This window comes from Apteryx rowi, unplaced genomic scaffold (genome assembly GCF_003343035.1).
Source record: "Apteryx rowi isolate R43461 unplaced genomic scaffold, aptRow1 scaffold_357, whole genome shotgun sequence".
NCBI lineage: Eukaryota > Metazoa > Chordata > Aves > Apterygiformes > Apterygidae > Apteryx > Apteryx rowi.
In genome coordinates, this window is record NW_020450052.1 from 83,961 (window position 1) to 107,337 (window position 23,377).

A 23,377-nucleotide genomic window follows, 5' to 3' on the forward strand; every position below is an offset into this window, starting at 1 on the left:
CACTGGCAAGTAGAAAGGAGGGATGTGGCCAACAGTAAAAAGGAAAAGAATCTTTAACTAGACTGCAGCAGAGTACTGTTTCCATACCTTAATATTTACCTTGGTAATGTATTCACACTTATTCTACTTCAAAATAAATGCTTTATAGTTATATGACAGATCATTACTGGCAACAATTAGAAATTTTGTATGCAATTTCAAAACAGCTTCTCTGTTTCAATGGGAAGCTATTCTTTCCATACAGTTATTAATGTCTGCCTGTTTGTCATTACATAAACAGGTGGAGCTGACAAATATGTAATGAGAGAGACTGAAGTTGCCCATTTCTCCTCAATATGGCCTCCTGCTGCCCCATCCACCTGCTTAGAATTTACTTCCAGAATGCAGCTTTTTTTGCCATTTGCTCAAATGTTTTCTAAAGGGAGACTCCATCCTGACCACAATTTGTTTTTCAGAGAATCCAGAATATGGGCCTGCAAGCACACCATGCCATTCTGTATTACTATAATTGTTATTAATACAAAGTATTCCCCAACTGCACAGAGTGGTGTAGAGTCGAACCACACTAATAAACACCATCAGTTAAAATGTCACAAAGAGAATGTATTTTTTAATGTAGAAAAACCTAAACTGAAACAGCTTTGCCTAAGGACTACAGTATGTAACCCTTTTGCTGTCAAATTCTTTACTAGTTGAGTAGGTCCTTTCAAATCAAGGAAGTTTCATGGATGAGTAAAATAGGACTATGCATCTGAATTAATGTTGAATCAAAATGAATGAAGGTTGTACAATGTAGCCCAAAAATAGCATGACAGAAAGGAAGTTAAATTAAATGGAGGTATAATGCATAGCTAAAATGACCCAATTCAAATTTATATTGTCAGACCAAAAAGTATTTGGATTTCCACAGTTACTGACTTCTTAAATTAGAATATTTAACTTTCAGTCCTGCAGAAATCATTGCAATTTAGCATGACAAATGCTACATGGTGGTAGAGATGGAACTACATATCTTCATGTTTCAAAGCAGGTGACTGTTACCCAACCTGGAGTACAATACCTGTGCCACAGTTCAGGCTGCCACAAAGTCTGGTACACTGGAAGATTTTTAATTTATAGAATCATACAATAGTTTAGGTTCAAAGGGACCTCCAAAGATCATCTTGTTCAACCTGCTGCTCAAAGCAGGTTTAAATAGATCAAGTTGTACAGGGACTTGTCTGGTTGAGTCTCGAACACCCCCAGCTGTGGAGATTCTTGAACACCTCCATAGATGGATGTTGTAAAAAAGGCCAACTATTTTTATTTTTATTTTTAGAAATGCAGACTATAAAGACTGGGTTAGATTGAGGAAACAAAAATTCACACAGGAGGAAGGAAAAGGTGTCAAATCAAAGATTTCCACATGTGACAGTATCTCACTGGGTTGCTTCTCTTAGTTTTTGTATTATTTTGTAAGTGACCTCCCACCTGGAACTTGTCTTGCAGCCTCATGCCTGATCTTTGTGTATCAGTTCCTCATGCCAGTGTCTGCTGTTCGTATCGCTGCACCTTCATCCCAGCAGAGATGAAAACCCCTTAGAAGAGATTGAAAATGTCAGAAAGATCAGCAAAACTGATGAAGATACCTCTGTGCTATTGACGTTCATGGCTATATCCAGTTTCCAGAAACCCATGAATGACAGTGAAGAATTTCAGGATGCGACAGTCTTAAATCCAGTACTCCATAAATGATGCTCACTTCAGCTGACATTGTATCATCACTGCAACACATTGTTGCAATATCACTGGCTGATCTTGGGGTGCTTTTTATGCACTATAAAAGAATAGAACTGCTAAATAAGTAACTTGCTGAAAAAAATCACAATTGCTAATGCCTTTTAGGTTTGATGTATTTGGAAGTTGTTCCTAGTTATGTAAACATATTATATACTGGATTAAGACAAGGCTCATTTTGAGAACAGAGCCTAGGACCATGGAGATCCACAACCAAATGCCATAGCAGCGAGATCACATTTACACTCCTCTTACCTTTTCCTGTCTCCATTGCTCTTTTATTCCTGGCTGCCTTGTGTCCCAGCTTTAACAGTAAACCTGGACTATATTTTTATCTAAATAATTCATTTTTGTGATGTTTAGGGAACTCTGATTATGAGTACAGACTTCACGATGTTTTGAATGACCTAGAGCCAATTTCCTACTTATATACATTAAATAAAGCTTAGGGTGCTAGTCAGTGCCTGCCAAAAATCACACTACTTCAATAGTTACTGGATAAACACCTTTTTGAAAATTTCATCTCTGTAATTCACAGCAGAATGTGCAGTTCACAACAAGAGACAGATCTGCTTACTTGAAATAAAAAAAGAAAACTCGGGGGGGGGGGGGGGGGGGGGGGGGAGGGAATGTAGTTGGTCAAAATGTAGCCCAGAAATCAAATCTGTGGACAGAGAGTCTACAAATACAGCTCTTTAATTTTTTGGTTCAGTGTTCCAAAAATGTTATCACAGTAGTGTGCTGCACATTTAGTATAGACATTTTCCTTGTCTAAGCGTTTGAATTTGGTGCAGAGAGAGATAGTTCTCCTTGTTGGACAGGAAGAGAACAGGAAGGTCAGGACTGGCAGTGATGTATGGGAATGAAAACTAAAGGGAAAAAGTGATAAGCTTTAGGGAAAGAGACTGTGCTGAGAGAGAAAATTCTAAGTTTACAGAAAGGACCAATTTATCCATTAGAGTTGAGGGTGAGAAAATGAAGCGTGGAGGCTACAAAGAGTTCTGTTACAGTGTGGTATCATCTTTATCAAATAGTTGTGGTGAATCGTAGGATACAAGGTCTGATCCCTCCTATGAGACAATTCCTTTGAGACTCCATGGCAATCTAGGAGGATGCAGCTCAATATCAAATCAAGCTGCATCCATGTCCTGTGTTCATTCAAGAAATATAAATTAAAAATTTAAATGTTTCTGAATCAAAATTTTTGAATACTCCATTCTGTTAGAAGAGTTGTCAGCTTGATTTTCTGTCTTAATTCAGGAAGAAAACAGATTAAAAAAAAAAAGTAAAAAGTACAACATTTCCCACAGGTTCTTTAACTTTAAATCCAAGTTATTAGTTATGATCCCCATTAGACGTGAAAAGGATAGGAAGCCTCATGCAGAGAGGAAGAGGCTCATTTCTAGAGAAAGGGACATGAAAAAGAGATAAGGAGGTGGGTCACCTTTAGTGAACATGTAATGCTAGGAGAAGGGAGCAGGTTAGCTTGAACTCATGATTACTTGCAAGGGTTCAGCAACATGGAAACAAACTTGACTGTGCTATGGAAGGTAATAATGGAAAGTGCCATTAGTTGGCTTTTGGGTGATTTATGGAAAGCCTGCGTCTTGGGCCTGGAAAAGGAACTCTGTACCTGCACAAGTGTTGGGAATGTTTAGATTTTATTCAAACTTCACCAGTCCTGCTGGTCTCTATTTAGAACTATATGTTCTGCCACCTGCAGTTGTGACATTCCAACTTGTGTTGTAATCTTCAGAGCTAAAACTACACAAGGGAGAAAAAAGTAGCAGATGGAGTCATGTCATTTACACTGAATACTGCAGGAAAGGCAGCCAGATCACGGCAGATCAGGGGGGAAAATCCATTTTTGTCATTAAGCAGCAGAAGAAAAAATAAATCACAGATAGAAAGGGATTAATTTCTAAGGGACCAACTATTAAATGTAGCATGGAGATTGTACTCTATTAGAAGTTTGCAGAGTTTAACTTGATAAACTATATGCAACAGTGAATTATTACTTTAAACTCATAACCCAAGGCTGCAACTCAGGGATAGAGAAGGTAGAAATTAATTAATCAGCAATCTAAGCTGAGAGCAATATTCACTTTTAGATGCCTGGTGAACAGAAGTAAGGACACGAAAAGGACTTACATAAATTATAGGTCACTGTAGATAACAGCACGCAAATCTGTGAAGGTCTCAATGTTAAATGCAGAAATGGTGTAACAAGATAAATAACAAGTGTTTAATGATAGTAGAAAAACAATAATAACCTGCAATCAGATGGATAATAAATTATGGCCAGATGGTAGTTAGAATCTGCAAATATTTCACTGTCCCATCTGCCTTCATCCATTGGTATCATTTTAAATTGGATTCCAAAAAAGATGCTTTTATCCACTCTCCCACCCTCCCTTTCTTTTTCTAAATTCATTATTAGCATCATGTTGTGTGAATTTGTTTCACGGTTTGTCATGGTATATCACCAACAGGCCTTTATATTGTGAATTTGTAGCACTGGAAAAAGGCCAGGGTAATTTTGGGTTTGCATGTTTTTGTCTTAGAAATTTCATAAGATGAAGCTTTCTCTGGAAAGAGCAATTTTATTGCAGAAAACATACTGGAAATTTCACCTCAATCAAAGAGTGGTATGACTTTGAAAGTAAACTAGATTTTCCTGTCCAAATAAGTATATTGTACAAATATAGTAGATAACTTGAAAAATAAATAAGATAAAGTGTAAAAAGGACAAACTGTATATTCACACACATTTACCAATGTTGTTAAAACTATTAATAGATATTTAGTTTCATGGGACATGGATGGAGAATAGGAATTTTTCTGACACATTATTACGACATGAATTCTCTTTTAAAATAAAGGTGATTAGAAGGTACATTCTACCACTAAACTCAGTCTTTTCATGATGTTCTCTTTTTTATGTTTTTATACACACTGTTGTTCTCAGCTTGAGGATGCTGAAAAATCTGTCTTAACTTGAATCTTATTTAAAAATAAAAGGAAAAAACACTCTCTGAAAGTTTGTACCAAGGGGACAAACCAGTAGGAGAGGGCACTTTCTTTGTGCTACTCTTTCTAGCAGGCAGGAGGGGAAGGAAAGAAAAAGAGAACTTCAACTCATTTGAAGCAGGCTGTCCATCAAAGACACCTGCAGTTCCTCAGACACAACCATTCATCACCACCATCCTAGCAGAGGAGAAAAAGGGTTTTATAAACAACTTAATGAGCTTAATTCCCAAATCTGACAGAGCTTAGCCTCAGGAAGCGGAGCTCTGAAATAGTGTTCTCACATTTAACAGCTTCATGAAATTCTGTCTTTTTGTAAAGTGTGGGTGGGGATTGGAAAAGGGAATTGCGAGGGCATCTATTTTGTTCCTGTAGTATTCAAGGATAGTAGATAAAGTAGAGGGTCAGTTTTCTTTGATTTATACATTCATGCCAGACTAATATGCTAATATGTTATTTAAAACAAGGCATATGAATTTGCATACTGTGGTGTTTCCATATTCCATTGAGATCTTCACTGCCTCAAAGTTCTGTGTTCTCCTCGTGCTTCAGTTTCAAGGGTTTTTTAACTCTTGAAGAATTTATTATGTGCCTTTTAGATGGGAAGGAAAAAAAGGCAGTTTATTATAACACATTATCTAAAAGAATTATTAACCTTTCACATGTGAGACACAAGACAAAATCTATGGTATTCATATGCCAAAGAAATGAGGGTAGATTAACTAATTTTTTAAATAGAGGCATTTAGCTATATGTTAATGGATTTCTAATAAATTTGCACAAAGGCATTTGATCATGTAGCAGGAGGCAACTGTGAATTTTTTTCCTGGATTTGCAATGTATTTTGGTCTTTGTAGGTAGGAAAGAATGGTACTAAAATGGATATCCTACAGTGTTTCCATTTGTAATGTTTTTGCAGAAGCATCTCAATTTGGTGAAAGTAGCACTGTGTCTGTGTACCAGAGCACATGCAGGACTGCCACTTTTTGCATGTCAGGGCTACCTGCCAGGTGATGGTCTGATGGAACAGTAACACCACAGAATAAGGAAACAGATAACTAAGGAAAGTCGTTAAGAAAGACAGTCTATAAACACAGCTTTTGTTCATTTAGAATAGTTTGAAAGAAATCCAGAGAACTGTTCTTTGTAATTCATTCACAAGATGCAACCCTAGGAAATGAAAACTGCAAGAAGAAGTTGCCTACTTTTAAAGAAAGACTTGTCAGAGATATAAAACGAACTAGAACTCAGAAGGTAAAATGACATAGGAAGAGCTACAAATCACTGGAGACTCAAATGGGGAACCAAGGATGTTGAAACTGTGATAAATTGAAAAGACTTATGGACCCCAGAGGAAAGACATCAGGAAGACTTGTTTTGGAGGCTTTTAATGAATCTGACAACAAAAGAGGGGAGTTAGTTTTGAAAGCAATAGTTGAATTCCTAGATGCTCTTCTGAGAAACAAAAGGTGGAAAGTGAATTTGGTGGTTGGTCCAGAAATGGACTGGGAGAGACCATTAGCATAATTTTGGTGCAAGATGGGGAATCAATATCTTTCCTGATGACATGTTGTGTGGCCTTATTCAGCTCCCAAGTGTCAATATCTATTTTTATGTGAGTGTGTATCTTCTTGAGTATTTACAATCTTTGTGACTATTTTAAATATGTAAATATTTAAAGAGACAGACTAGTTTTTCGGAGATTCTGACTATTTATGACTTCCACTGAAATAGTAATAGTCCACCCGTACCCATTCAAAGTGTTCATACAAAAGTTTATATTCTAAATGCCTCCATTGACATTTTTGCATCATTTGCATATAATTACACATAACAATAAATAGAGGTGGCAAATGTCCACTGTACTTCCTATTCTGTCCTTCTACCAGTTCTTTATTCTTTCACAAATATAGTACTTTTCTAAGATCCAGCCTATCTCCCATCCTCCTAGGAACAAATACAGTCATACCCTGAAGCAGTAATACTGAAACAGATCACAGAGGTTTTCCAGATTTTTTGACACATTTTGCAGTAAGAATGCACAGCTTGTTACTTTTAATATTATCTGTTTCAAATCTAAGGGCTGACTCAGGCCCTAGACATTTTGGTCCAGGTATCTGCACTTCCTTTAAATTCATTTGCCTATCTCTTTCCTTACCATAAAAGACACCTGACTTTTGTGCATAGTAGTTGATAATATTCACTCAATAACATTATTTTGATTTATTTCACCATAAGCTGTGCTATTTTGGTACAGTACTCAATTTCACACCCTTTCTCTGTGCTACAAGTCTGATTTCTGTCTCATTGTCTTTCTGTATGTGGAAGATTAGTTAAGATATAACAGATGTCTGCCTTTCACCTTACCACCTTGTTTAGTGTCCAGGTATTAAGTCCTGATAACTCTAAACTTACTTATACGAAGAATATTTCCTCTAAACATTTTCCAGTGTTTGCTGTAGGTCAAACTTTTGATGATGACAAACCTCCATTTACTACTTCATTACTGACTCTTGCCATGGAAAGACCTCTGATCACTATTTTTGACCGAGACAGATATTCTAATTCATATTTTTGAAATATCTTTTTATGTTTGGGGTTATAAGCTAGACCTCCTCTGTGTATGGATGATCTTCACATAAGTCTAGTTTAAATTTCATTTTTTATGTCAAGAGGGCCAAATTAAACTTCCTATGACTTGGATTTCTGTAAACTATATTAAAACAAACAAACAAACAAACAAACAAGCTTAGTAAGGGCAGAGTTTTTTATACTTACCATCAATGATTTAGATGCATTTTTTTTCTTCTGATTTAAGGCTGCCAGACAGTAATGACTGCACACTTGATACTTTGGCATTTTTTGTAGTTCTACTTTTCAGATAAACTGGGGAGAGAGATGGTTGAATTCTGTGGAGTGGTATGTTGTAAATACTGCAGCGTGCAACGAGACTGTGAAACAATTCATCTTTCTCCATTTCAGCTGCTGCAATATTGCAACAACAAAAGATTTGTTTGCTTTTGAAATTTTGGGCACAGGTAGGGACAGAATAGTATTTTAGTAGTATTTATACACTTCCACTTTTTGGCCTTCCTTCATTCCAGTTAATTGACTAATACCATGTGTTTATATTTTTAGACTGCTTTATGTTAAAAATTAAAATATGTATGATACCTAATACTTTTTTTTCACTCTTAAAAATGAACTCAGTTTTGTCGGATTTATGTTAGAAACAGCAATCAATTTTGATTCTCCATATAAAATTAAATAAGTTAAATTTCCTTTTTTAACACATTAAATAGAGTTAAATTATTTCCTAGTGATATTTTAAGCAGTAGTTTGCTCTTTCTCTCCAGATTTTGGAGGACAAAAAGAAACCTAGTTTTTCATGGGCCAAATATATGTTGAAGTGTATTGCTACATGTGTAATACATTACAACTACACCATAGAATCTCTTTCTTGTTTTTTTTTTTTCAAAAGGGCTTTCAAATAAAATTTGAATGTGAATGGGTGTAAGACATTCATATAATGCAATCCTCATCAATTAAAACTCAATTTTCCCTTTCAATTTATATAAAAAAAGTCAAGATAATCAACTTTCACAGAATCACACAGAATGGTTGAGGTTGGAAGGGACCTCTGGAGACCCCCCTGCTCAAGCAGGGTCACCTAGAGCACGTTGCACAGGATCGCATCCAGGCGCGTTTTGAATATCTCCAGAGAAGGAGACTCCACCACCTCTCTGGGCAACCTGTTCCAGTGCGCTGTCACCCTCACAGTGAAAAAGTATTTCCTCATGTTCAGATGGAACTGTCTGTGTTTCAGTTTGTGCCCGTTGCCTCGCGTCCTGTCACTGGGCACCACTGAAAAGAGTCTGGTCCCATCCTCTCGACACCCTCCCTTCAGATACTTGTACACGTTGATAAGATCCCCTCTCAGCCTTCTCTTCTCCAGGCTAAACAGGCCCAGCTCTCTCAGTCTTTCCTCATAAGAGAGATGCTCCAGTCCCCTAATCATCTTTGTAGCCCTTCGCTGGACTTGTTCCAGTAGTGCCACATCCCTCTTGTACTGGGGAGCCCAGAACTGGACGCAGTACTCCAGATGTGGCCTCACCAGGGCTGAGTAGAGGGGGAGAATCACCTCCCTCGACCTGCTGGCAACACTCTTCTTGATGCACCCCACCATTGGCCTTCTCGGCCACAAGGGCACATTGCTGCCTCATGCTTAACTTGGTGTCCACCAGCACTCCCAGGTCCTTCTCCGCAGAGCTGCTTTCTAGCAGGTCAGCCCCCAACCTGTCCTGGTGCATGGGGTTATTCCTCCCTAGGTGCAGGACCCTGCACTTGCCTTTGTTGAACTTCATGAGGTTCCTCTCTGCACACCTCTCCAGCCTGTCCAGGTCTCTCTGAACGGCAGCACAGCCCTCTGGCGTATCCGCCACTCCTCCCAGTTTTGTATCGTCAGCAAACTTGCTGAGGGTGCACTCTGTGCCTTCATCCAGGTCATTGATGAAGAAGTTGAACAAGACTGGACCCAGTACTGACCCCTGGGGGACACCGCTAGCTACAGGCCTCCAACTAGACTCTGCGCTGCTGATCACAACTCTCTGATCTCTGCCATTCAGCCAGTTCTCAATCCACCTCACTGTCCACTCATCTAACCCACACTTCCTGAGCTTGTCTATGAGGATGTTATGGGAGACAGTGTCAAAAGCCTTGCTGAAGTCTAGGTAGACAACATCCACTGCTCTCCCCTAATCTACCCAGCCAGTCATCCCATGATAGAAGGCTATCAGATTGGTTAGGCATCATTTCCCCTTGGTGAAGCCATGCTGACTACTCCTGATCACCTTCTTGTCCTCCACATGCTTGGAGATGGCCTCCAGGATGAGCTGCTCCATCACCTTTCCAGGGATGGAGGTGAGGCTGACTGGCCTGTAGTCCCCTGGGTCCTCCTTCTTGCCCTTTTTGAAGACTGGGGTGACATTGGCTTTCTTCCAGTCTTCAGGCACCTCTCCTGTTCTCCATGACATTTCAAAGATGATGGAGAGTGGCTTAGCAATAACGTCCGCCAGCTCCCTCAGCACTCGTGGGTGCATCCCATCGGGGCCCATGGATTTGTGGGTGTCACGTTTGCTTAAATGGTCTCTAACCCGATCCTCCTCCACCAAGGGAAAGTCTTCCTCTCTCCAGACTTTCTCTCTTGCCTCCAGGGTCTGGGGTTCCTGAGGGCCAGACTGAGCAGTAAAGACTGAAGCAAAGGCGGCATTCAGTAACTCTGCCTTCTCTGCATCCTTCGTCACCAGGGCACCCACCCCATTCAGCAAAGGGCCCACATTTTCCCTAGTCTTCCTTTTGCTACTGATATATTTGAAGAAGCCCTTCTTGTTGTCCTTGACATCTCTTGCCAGATTTCATTCCAATGTGCCTTAGCCTTCCTCGTCACATCCCTGCATACTCTGACAACATTCCTATATCCCTCCCAAGTGGCCTGTCCCCCTTCCACTTTCTGTATACTTCCTCCTTCTGGAAGAGTTTTGCCAGGAGCTCCTTGCTCATCCATGCAGGTCTCCTGCCTCCTTTGCTTGACTTCTTATTCATAGGGATGCACCGCTCTTGAGCCTGGAGGAAGTGATGTTTGAATATTAACCAGCTCTCTTGAAAGCCCCTTCCTTCTAGGGCCCTCACCCATGGGATTCCTCCAAGGAGGTCCCTGAAGAGGCCAAAGTTTGCTCTCCTGAAGTCCAGGGTTGTGATCCTACTTGTTGCCCTGCTTCCTCCTCGCAGGATCCTGAACTCCACCATTTCATGGTCACTGCAGCCAAGGCTGCCCCCAACCTTCACATCTTCCACCAGTCCTTCTTTGTTTGTTAGTACAAGGTCCAGCAGCACACCTCTCCTCGTTGGCTCCTCCACCACCTGTGTCAAGAAGTTGTCACCAATGCTCTGCAGGAACCTCTGGGACTGTTTGTGCCTAGCTGTGTTGTCTTTCCAGCAGATATCAGGGTGGTTGAAGTCAAGTTTCAAGCATAATTTTTGTGCAATGTGCAGCTAAGCTTCTGAATACCTTATTGCAGAATGTGATGGATGGCAAAAACATACATGCATTTGAAGAGTGATCAGGCAGATTCATGGAAGAAAAGTCCATTGAACATTACTGAAAGCTAAAATGCAGATGTAATCTCAAGGTAGGATTGAAAATGGAAGAGAGGACCTACCGGAGGAAAAAGCTCCTTATCTTGCCCTGTTCTTAAACTTTTTCTCTACTTGGCATCAACAGTCACTGTCAAATAGGAGACTGGGCTAGAAGGATACTTGGGGAGATGAGGAGGACTGTTCTTGTCCTCTCAGGTAGATTTTATCTTGGCAATGGAGCCTGTTATGAAGCAGTGAGTAGCCTGATGCTATGAGATCTGTAATGGGCACCAACATGGGGATATGAGGACGCTCAATCTATCCATCAGGACATTCTGTCACCTCCAGAAAAGCACCCCACCCCACCCCACTCTGGTTCCACCCCTGCCTCCTGATGGCATGAGCAGATTTGACTCATGTGGTGTGGTTGTAACAACAGGCTTGGTTTATTGCCCTGCTCCAGCTCTGATGACCAAGTGCAGGGCTGCCCAACAGGTAACCCCTGGACTGGTCATATAATTACATACCTTATTATTCTTTTGACCCTCCTTCTACCTCTCTTTCTCTGTCCTTGTCCCCCTCCAGTTAAGCAATCCACCCTAATTTCCCACCTTATTTGTCCCAGTTCTGCTACAACTGTACCCAAATTTAGTATTTCTAATAACATACCTACATAATCTTGGCTTTATATGGTAATACTGATATGGTTACCCAGTCACAGTTGGCCTTACAAGGCAGTGCTCTCCAAATGCCCCCCCCCTCAAGTATCTGTGCAGTTTCACTGTATCTCATGTAACACTCCCTTTATCGTGTGTGAAACTCAGCCAACCTTCATGATGCTATCTGTAACATTCGTCAGCGCCTCACTGTGTTGTTATATTTAGCAATTTCTCATATCACATCCAGTAGTTCTCCATATCCTAGCCACTTAGCTCAGCTTCAGGCCAGGGTTGAGTCAGCAGCCTAGTCATTTGCCTGCAGTCCTTACAGAGCCCATTGCTATTTTTTCCCCACATCAGTTTATCAAATTGTAGTTTAAGGGATTAAGTAGCTGATGACATTATTCTATCTATAATTGTTAATTTAGTTGGTCCCACCACCTTTCAAATCTAATTATAATTATTAGAGTAGTAAGACCAACATTATATTCTGTGAACGGTGTTTTAGTGAAGGCCAGATTGCAGATTTCTCTTTCACACTGCAATGGCCGTGTTTAATTCTATGTTAGTGGAATTACCTGCTCACCAGTGGAAGCACATCATATCGAGCTCATGTGCACATGTGCTTTCTGCATTAGTTCTCTGATGTTCACTAATTAGATGTCAGTGGTGAAATGTTAATGGAAAATGAATGTGAAAATCACAGAAATGAATATTCTTATAAGATTTATTTTACATTTACATATGTGAATATTAATTCTTTGACCAATTTGTCTTACTTCCTCCCCTCAAACTGAGCAAGAAGAACTGAAAAATAGGATAGGAGATAAATGATGAAAATATTATTTCAATATATACTTTGTTCTCTGAAGTACTCTTTGCTACAGGATCTTAAGGACGCTAAAAGTTTGCATAGGTTCAAATGGAAACAATACAAAAGGAAGGTTACTAAGTACCCAGGAAAAACTTCTGGCTCAAGAACCACAAACAGTTGGAGACTAGAAGAATAGTTATGGAGGCTTGCTCTGTACCAAAAGATCTTTCCTAAGGATTGCCTACTGTCCATGTGCACTACTTGTTCTGTTATTAGAGTTCAGAAATGGTCCTCTTCTCTGAATAGGTTTTGTTGTTGTTGTTGTTATTTAAATAGTCACTATTTTCTCTGAAATTTTCATTCTGGCTAGCCTCTATAGAAAGGGTTGCTCAACCAGATAGACTGATTTTTTTTTTGCTCTCTACATTAATAATTGTAATCATTCAAATATACGACAGGAAATGCAGCCTGCAACTTACCTGGGTAATCATCACAAAACAAGAGAGCTTGATTTCTGGAAAAGCTACATTTCATGCAAAAAACTAAGTTTTTTGAAGACACTGACAACAAATTTCAGAAACAAACAAGCAGAGAAAATTGTGATCTGCTTTTTGGCAGGAAAGGAAAAAGATAGCTTGTTTGGAAAATACTCTCTCATCAATCCAGAATCAAAATCAAATGAAATGGACAAAATAAACAATGCAATAATCTGAACCCCATTGTTGTAAGCCTCACAATGCCTTACAATCCTCTAAATATCTGTAAAGTTCTTATTCATCAATGTAATTTCTTTTCTTGGATTTCTGTTCATTTCCACCCATACTATATTTGAAACTCAAAAGCAACTGCAATTTACCTTACTTCTGATTAAAAGTATAACATATATCAAAAATTTATTCTGTCATATTATAATTTCATTTAAAAACAATTTTATTAACAGTCTCAGCATGTTTTTGCTCACAAGATATACTCTTATGTTGAACAGCCTGTCTGCCAATGCAATTCAATGGGTCAATTTTAGAAGAACATTGTCATCAAAATAAGCAAGGTGAGGTCTGTCTGCACTTCACAGAATCACAGAATGGTTGAGGTTGGAAGGGACCTCTGGAGATCATCTAGCCCAACCCCCCTGCTCAAGCAGGGTCACCTAGAGCAGATTTTCCAGGATACTGTCCAGATGGCTTTTGAATATCTCCAAGGAAGGAGACTCCACAATCTCTCTGGGCAACCTGTTCCAGGGCTCTGCCACCCTCATAGTAAAAAAGTTTTTCCTTATGTTCAGATGGAACTTCCTGTGTTTCAGTTTGTGACCATTGCTTCTTGTTCTGTCGCTGAGCACCACTGAGAAGAGTCTGGCTCCATCCTATTTACACCCTGCCTTCAGATATTTAAATGCATTCAGAAGATCCCCCCTCAGTCTTCTTCAGGCTAAACAGGCCCAGCTCTCTCAGCCTTTCCTCATAAGAGAGATGATCCAGTCTCTTCATACAAGAGGGATGTGGCACTACTGGAGCAAGTCCAGCGAAGGGCTACAAAGATGATTAGGGGACTGGAGCATCTCTCTTATGAGGAAAGGCTGAGAGAGCTTGGCCTGTTTAGCTTGGAGAAGAGAAGGCTGAGAGGAGATCTTATCAATGTGTACAAGTATCTGAAGGGAGGGTGTCGAGAGGATGGGGCCAGACTCTTTTCAGTGGTGCCGAGCGACAGGACGCGAGGCAATGGGCACAAACTGAAACACAGACACTTCCATCTTAACATGAGGAAAAACTTTTTCACTGTGAGGGTGACAGAGCACTGGAACAGGTTGCCCCGAGAGGTGGTGGAGTCTCCTTCTCTGGAGATATTCAAAATGCGCCTGGATGCAATCATCCTTGTGCCCCTTTGCTGGACTCGCTCCAGTAAGTCCCTGTCTCTCTTGTACTGGGGAGCCCAGAACCAGACACAGCACTCCAGATGTGGCCTCACCAGGGCTGAGTAGAGGGGAAGGACCACCTCCCTCAACCTGCTGGCAATGCTCTTCCTGATGCAACCAAGGATACCATTGGCCTTCTTGGCCACAAGGGCACATTGCTGGTCAACTTCTTGTCCACCAGAACTCCCAGGTCCTTTCCTGCAGAGCTGCTTTCCAGCAGGTCCACCCCCAGCCTGTACTGGTGCATGGGGTTATTCCTCCCCAGGTGCAGGACCCTGCACTTGCCTTTGTTGAACTTCATGAGGTTCCTCTCTGCACACCTCTCCAGCCTGTCCAGGTCTCTCTGAATGGCAGCACAGCCCTCTGGGGTATCAGCCACTCCTCCCAGTTTGGTATCATCAGCAACCTTGCTGAGGGTGCACTCTGTGCCTTCATCCAGGTCATTGATGAAGAAGTTGAACAAGACTGGACCCAGTACTGACCCCTGGGGGACACCGCTAGCTACAGGCCACCAACTAGACTCTGTGCCACTGAGCACAACCCTCTGAGCTCATTTGTATCTATGCACATGCCACATGCAAGCTAAAGATGTTTTTGTGACTGAATGGATAGTTAGCCCCATTTAAATGTTGCTCTCATGGCAGTGTTTCAAGACCTCAGAGAGCTAGCTAGCGAGAGCAGATTTCCCTGAAGAAAGTGGCCTGTCATTGCTTTTTCAAGTACCTCTCCAGCATGTGAAAACTTATCTGTATTGGACGTCTTTCCGGAAGAGATGCTCCATTTTAATTAAGTCATAGACTAGACACAGACATTATATAGTGCAGATCTATGGTTTATATTCTGCAGTAGTGCAGACTAGATTTTTTCAATGGTTTCTGCATGTCTTAAAACCCAGTACAGACTTGCCACCCCTGTTAACACTTCACATCCTGCACAGTAATAATACAACAAACCAAGGAAGGGTAACAAAGCCTTGCAAGAGTAATGATTAGTGCTGCCTCTGACAGCAGCCTATAATGAATGTTTAGACAAGCATATAGGAACACAACAAGCATATACAGATATTTTTCCAGCTCCCACCATCTTGTGGCTGAAATTTATGTACGGTGAAGGTAATGTCTTTAGATTTAATAATCCTGGCTTATCTTTCTTCTAGCAATTTATGTAATTCCTTTTTGAAGCCATATAATCTTTTGGTAATCAAGCATTGTATGGCAAAGAAGTAGCTCCTCTTGTTTTTTTTTTTTTTGAAACAGCCACTTAGTTGAATTTGTTCACTGCCTTTTCTCAAGTAGGAACTTCATACTCTGTTCACCTACTCTCTACTAATCATGACTGCATAGACTCTATCATATCTGTTTTTCACCCAAAGAGTCTTAGTCTATTTAGTTTCTTCTTGAATGGAGACTATCTCTGGAATTAATCTCACTAGGTCAGTGGAATGCTAATACCCATATGGTAGCTCCTGGAGCTGTAATTTCCAAGCACTTCCTGTTCTTCTTGTGAATCACGTTCTTTTTTTCCCTCTCCCTATGCAGTGACATTTCTATGTTCTTGCTCTTGGCTACTGCTTCTGCCTCCCATGCAACCTCTCACATTCTGAATTTCTGAGTTCTGAGGACCGCATTAGCTGATTTATTTTGGCTAGTAGTCTACTGTCAATAGGATTATACAGCTTATGACTCTCAATGGCAATTTCAGGACTAATAAAAATCTTACATTTGCGTGAGTGTCAAACAGAAGCTTTATGGATCCTAAAATATTTTCACCTTTTGTTTCTATTTAAAGAAAGCAGTCATTAGAAAGAGCAAGCCCAAAGAAACAGTGTGATACTTGGAGTACACAATTCTGCATCCTTTCAGCTGCCTTTTGGATGTGCAGAAATGAAACCAGTCTCTTCCTCTATATTCTTTTTATCGCAGATCATTTTGGAAAAAATCCCATTGATTAATCTGTCACAGCTTGACTTATAAAGTTGCCTCTATACCAGCTTGCCTGGAAACTAGCCCCCTGTTTCATCCTGAAAGAACACTCACCTCTCACCGTCTCAAGACTTCTTTTAAAACTGTGTGGGTCTGTCAAACACGAGGAAATAAAGAAGGCTAAGTCCCTGCTGGGGAGTCCATCTGTCAGGCGGTGATGCTACATTAACTTTCTATATAGAAGTAGACATTTTCGTCCCCAGTAAAAGTAGCTGCTCTGAATTTTTGGTCCAAATACTAATTTTATTTTCCTTTCTATGTAATGCTGGGACTAGCAACTTTTTGCTGTTGTTATTTGGATTTTCTATTTTTTTTTAATATTATTTTTAAGATGCCTGTGTGGCTTTCAAAACTTGTGGGCAGACATCCATGGGGGAACATCTATCTCTGTGATGCTTAAAAAGTCAGACACCCAGTTCTAGGAGAGGAATTTACAGTGCTAAACTAGGCGTTAATGTTCTATATGCACTATATGGGGGACAGTAAGGCTTTCACATGCAGCTCTGAATTAGCAAAGAGAAGAGTCCATCTGAGACCCTGTTTCCAGCACAACTTAGGTATCTCCCTATAACAGAGGTGACATTCCTCTAGGACCAAGATTCAGCCCTACAGAGTCCTGGCACTACTGGCCCTTAAGTGCCTAGTGCACAGTTAGGGCACCCATCTGGGAATGGGATTCTGGCAGTTCCTATCCCTCTTCTCTTGATCATTTCATCTTTAATTCAATGATATTTCTAATGTAAAGTAGAAGAAAAGCCCCGGGAGCTGATATCAAGAAATTTCTGTCTCAGATGTTGAACTTTTCAAGATCTGAAGGATCTGAGGCTTAAGTTTCTTGAATTGGTGGCTTGAACTTAGAATTCTAAATTCCACCTTCAGTGCATTGGTTGTCCAAAGATTTTGTTGCATACCTGCCCAGTTGTTCTGAGAAATGTAGGTGAGTAATAAGCAATCTTTACCTGTGACTTTATGCATTCACATAACTAAAAAAATTCTGTCTCTTGTTTCCTCATCAAATGACTTGCAGTGTTTCACCTGTGTACAATGCGGGTACATATTTCAAAGCATTTTCTTTCCCCAATTTTATGGCAGTTGGACTTTTTATTATCTGAATTCTAATGCTATAGAGGTATTCATCTTTCTGCTACATCTGAAGAAAAACTGAAAAATTACATCTGAGTTGTATTTATTCCCATCAACATAGTTGCTTTCTTTTTCTAGAGGTAAAAATTGAACTTCCAGAGATCTTGCTATCCATAAAACTGCTGAAGCAAGGTCAGGCATTTCAATATGGAGATAAAATGTTATTAAATACTGGCCATTGTCCCACACTTGAAAATTTATGCACTACATCAATATGAGATCATTCTCTTCTTGGTTAAATTCAGCTAGTAATTTCTGACTATATTCATTGCCTGGGGATATATTTCTTTACAGTTAAATATCACTATCTGTGCATTTTGATAGAAGAAATGCAGACTACAATTTATAACCTACACGATAATAAGCGAATAGAAAGTTGCCCCTTGGAGGAAACGCTGCAGAGTATATAAAAATACAGCATGCTGTTTCAGCTATTTATGCTGAACAGTATTGGAAGAACCTTCCGACTGGAATTCTAATGCCATTTCTGAGCTTCTTCGTTGTTGCTGCTATAAGAACACAACAACAATGATGTATCGACAGTCAAGGCAATGCAGGATAAATACAGCACTATTGCAAAACCCTTGAGATGATCAAAGTAAATTCTGAGAGCGCACATTTCTCTATATTTTGTACATTTCTAGATACATTGTTATACTAAATATCTTTCCCCGGGCACCAGTAATGAAAGGAACAGGTCAGTAAAATGACTATTGTCCCAAGAATCTTACCATTTAAACAGAAGTGTCTCCAAGGCTATTGGTGTGTTGGAGCTACAACAACACTTTCAATTCTTGTGGTAAAAGAATGAAAGATAGAAAAAATATGCTTTCCTTGAAAAAGTTTATATTAAAATAAATATTATTTTTTAAATAATATTTCATTTAAAGGTTCAAAAGTGAATATGAGTTGGATGGGTGTTGTGATTCATACAAAATGTAAAAACATTATCTACCAACTAGTTCCAGCCATATTTTAAGTCTGGAATGTCTAGGAATGAAAAATAAGAAATCATACTTCAACAAAATATTTGGGCAGGTTGTAGAGGACAAACAATTTACCAAGAGCTCCAGAAGGACACTCTGAAAGAAGAGCTAAAGTGAATTTTGTCTGCATGAAGAGGGAAGTAGTGAGCAGGAAATGACTTATCCTACAGCAATAGAAAGAGACGCATAGGGGAACACTATATAAATACTACATACAGTACTATAGCTCTAATACCATATTTTACAAAGGGAAGAAATGTTAGAAAATTGTATGTCAGAAGAGAAAGAAAAAATATCTAATGGTCAGTGAGAGATTTTAAGAAATCAATCTATTTAGTTTAACAAAAGGAAGATTGAGAGGTTATTTGATTGTTGTTTCTAAGTACCTTCACAGAGAAAAGGTACAAGATACTAAAGGGCTCTTTAATACAGCAGCAAACAACATAATGAGAACAAAATATATGGGGATTAAGGCAGACAAAATGAAATTAGTTGTTAGGCACTTTTTTGCATGCAGGGAGAATAGCCACTACAGCAAAGCACCAAGGCAAGTGGTGGATTCTTCATATCTGGATGTATACAAAACAAGACTGAATACTTCTCTCAAAAATCCCAGTAACTGGGCACAGCTGTGGGTTCAAAATAGAAATCAGCCTAGATGATCTGCCCTAGTCACTTCTGCCCTTAAAAATAACGCTTTTCTCTCATTAGCAGTTCTACTTCACCTCATATAATACTGATATTTTTTTTCCTTTACTTTTCTTCCATAACTCTAAATATTGTTGTTATTATATGTCTTGTATCTACAGAAATAGGTGCACTAAGAGGGATGGTAAATATTTTCATATGTATCTTCTAATTTGCGTAAGTAGATATATAGATAAATGCATGCACCTAAAAGCTGAGATAGTTAGCCTTGGCATGTTTAGTAATTAATATGCAAGCACATAATTGGCAGCCTCTGGTAGATTAATAGAATAGTAGAAGTTAACACTAAAAAGGTGTCATCTGATCATCTACTCCTATTGCTGCTGCAATATTAATACATATTTGCTTGGACTTCATGACTCATTGCTCTGCTCACTGAGGCAATCTACCTTTCTAGCGAGAATAGATATGTAATGCCTCATGAAGCACTCGCTCATCCTAGCTGGTTTTCCATACCTCTGTCTCCCTGGATAACCTGGGCTACCTGCTTCCCCAGTCCAGGCACTAGTGCTATGCTGACATCATACATTAGACCTGAAGTAAGCCCATCACCTCAGGGCTACAGTTAATTTCCAAATGCAAGTCTCACAATAACATTCTCCCCACTCCTATCTAACTTTATCAGTCTAAGAAATTGGAGTCATTTACAGAGCAACTCTATATCTTACAGTTTTCTGTCTTTGCAGGAGTGCGTGCGAGAATGTCCTCATACAGGCTGGAACGCCTGCACTTACAGGGACTTTGCCTCAAAACATAGCTGGCTGGCACAGAGCACCTAGTGCTTAAAATGGCAGCCAACTAGTGCTAGCCTTCTAGCTCTCTCCATTTCTTCCAGAAATATTCATGATATTCAAATGTAGATTCATCCTCATCAATTCCTTATATCCTTACCTCTCACAGCCGTCCACTGACCTAACTGCCTACAGAGACCCTACTATCAAACCACAAGCCGTATTACTGGAGACATCTTTACTTCTCTGATACCTCTAAATATTTTTCTTTCCTATTTGCCACAGATCCTGGAGCACCTTCCCCCTCTCCCAGGCCTGTCCTTCAGCTATTATGTATCTTCTATCCTCTTATCTTTCCCCCAGCTCCACAGATGCCTCCAGAGACATCATCACTACTATTGTTTGGTTGAGGAAGGATTATGTTTTTAATTGCTTAAAAATTTTTTGAAAATATAATTAGATTTTCATTAATTAGATGTTATAAGATATCACAAATAATGCCATATAGAAGATGGCAGCAGAAGGAGGATATTTTTGAAAGTAAGGGGGCAGTTTTACTGATGGAAAGCCATCTCTTTAGCCCAAATGAAAGGCACATAATCCAGGTGTCTGGAATCACAACTCTGGCTTGTTCATTAGACTGCACTACTACAATTAAATAAGCTAATAAAGTTCTCCAGGAAAGGATGAAGGGAGTTTTTGTATAATTATGGTATTTACACAGTGTGGTAGCTCCCTACAGCAGCAGATTCCAGACTTGCTGTTGCATAGAAAAAGAGAGGGACAGAGAGACTGTGTGTCTGCTTTTAAATGTCTTGCTTCAGTGTGTGAGCAACCTACAATGACACTATAGCTATTAAGTTTAGACCACAGATCCCCATAGATAGCAAACAGTAATACCTTTTAACAGTACTGTAGCGTTGAAGACTGAGCCAGCACCTGAATCATGTGAGATGTTCCTCCCAACAGTAGTCTTCTGGTGACTACACATAGCTATTTTTAAAGAAAATGTAGGGCATTGTACTGACTTTCCCTTCTATGTTCCCAAAAACTCTCCTATTAAGCAACTTCTCACTATCTTCACCATCTGACCTGAGGTATGAGGATTCTTTTAATGCTTGAGACAACATTATGATTAACAGTTTTTTGTGTCATGCAAAGGTTGATGACACTTAACAAAACCACTCCCAGATGCCCAGAAACTCTTGATATCCAACTGACAAGCACACATGACTCTTGGTGCCACTTTTTTCTCAGATGTTGTGACTGTTCCATCTGAACATGAGGTAATGATACTCAACTGATGATCTCATTCCTAATGATACAAGCACTTGTGGTGCATTTCTTACTTTCCTCATTTGTCCAAGTCTCAGCTGTCAGCTTTTAGATGTGTACCTTTCACTTCTCAGTACCATCATCTGGCAAGACTCTGACTTTTGTGGCTGTGACCTTAAGTACTGTCAGTTACATGTATGGCTTCCAAATGAAGCTTCAAGATGGAAGAGTTTTGCTGCCTGGTCATATTACCATTTCAGTCTTTCCTATAAGTGCTTTAACTGGTCATGAGCTTTTTGGAGTCAGTGGGTCACAGCAGTAAGAAGACAAAAGAATTGTTGTCAGCCTCCTATCAACCAATCACTATGCAGGACAGTATTTTCTGCCTGTCGTATTGAATTTCTCAGCTTTGAAATTCCTGCAATCTGATGCAGTCATATTGCAAATTGTAAGTTGTACCATCTGGATAGTCTTTTAGTCATTTCATTTGACTGTGAGTATCCATGACTGATTTTCCTCTTCTAAGATCATTCAAAGTCAAGCATTTCTCTGCTTGCAGAATGAAATCACTCATTACTTATTTTGGGATGCCATGTGTTGAAGACAAAACATTGAGTTTAGCAATGGCAGAATGGCCTGACATAAAGAGAGATACAAAACTTACAGAAACGGGAAAAAGTAATCCTTAAATCTGTGTGTATGTGCCAAAGTAAAAAAAAAAAACAAAAAACAAAAAAATACAGTATATAACTTTAGTCCTTTTGTATAATTTTAAATATAAGGACCTTATAAGATCATAAAGTTCTCATGCAGAAGTTGTTCTGTATGTTGAGTCACACTTGGCCAGCATATTATTTGCGTGTCTCAAGGTTTTTTTTTCCTTATTGTTTTCATGTGATTCTGTAAAAAGTGCTTCTTGCTAGAAATAAATCATCAGACATACAAATTTTATTATAAAGCTATAATTGCTTTCATAGCCAAATATGGTTGAGGTCAGAGATTCTCAACATGATCATCTTACATTTTTAATTGTAGAACAAGTCTGAAATAAGTAGAAGGATTGACTCAATGATATAAACTACTTTTTCTGAAATAATTTGTCTGATTTTTATATAACTCTGGATGATTTTATTTGCAATTAATTTTTCTGGATTATGTAAGATTTGAAAATCTATTTCTGCAACTGAAGGAGCTAGAATAGCCTTTAAATGCTCTTCCCAGATGTTTTAAGATCTACATGGCATGTGATCTAACTGTACTTTATTCTATATTTAATACACATATTTACAAAATATCTTTGTGGCAAACACAAATGCTAGTAGACTCTTCTCAGTTAGAGCATCATTTTGTTTTCTTTCTGCCAGAGCACGAGAGGGTCTATGAATCAAAGCTTCTACTTAAAGAGAGGCTCCTAAATCATATTTAAGCTTGTTTGCTTGAGTGGTGACTGGCTTACTAGGACCATTAAATGTGAGTACTGGGGCATATCAGAGTGCTGTCATTATTGGCTGTAATACTTTGCTGTAGTTTTCATGACTGTTGCCAAGCTGTGGTCTCACAAAACAATTATTATAGTGGAGAAGTTAAAGCTGTTTCACCTACGAGGCACTGTACAGCAAGTTCTCAAGGGTCTTCTACATAGTTCTGGGAGGGATTTCCTTTCAGCTGCAGGTTCGATCTGCTGCTAACCATCTTGATAAGTACATATGTCACTTGTATTTGACTGCTTTTGTCATGGATGGGATCTTCTGAGAATGAACTCAATACATTCTACTTGTGTCCTTCTCATTCCTTTCCTCAGAAAAGCCTCTCTGGGGCTAACACTGCCATTATCACGTCATCAGTTGTCATGTTGAAATATCTATAAATATTTCTTTGCTCTTTTATTAAAACATTCCCTATATTAATTTATTCCAAAAGGTAAATGGATAATCTTGTTGCTAATACAGAGAGACTGAAATTGCTCAGCTCAGCTGATTGCCAGGACCTGTCCTTTTTTTCAGCAAAAATGTTTTTACCTGCTTATTAGTGCTGTACTGGTGTGCAGATAGGATGACACTACCTCAGGATAAATCTGATATTCTCTTGTGTTACCGTTCTCGCTCGTACCGAGGAGGCACGGGGCCTTCCCCCAGACCCCGGACCATCACCACACAGACACCAATATGAGGAGTGGCAAAATGGCGTTTAATGAAGCGTGTCCTGCTCTTTTATAATGCTGTAAAGCCC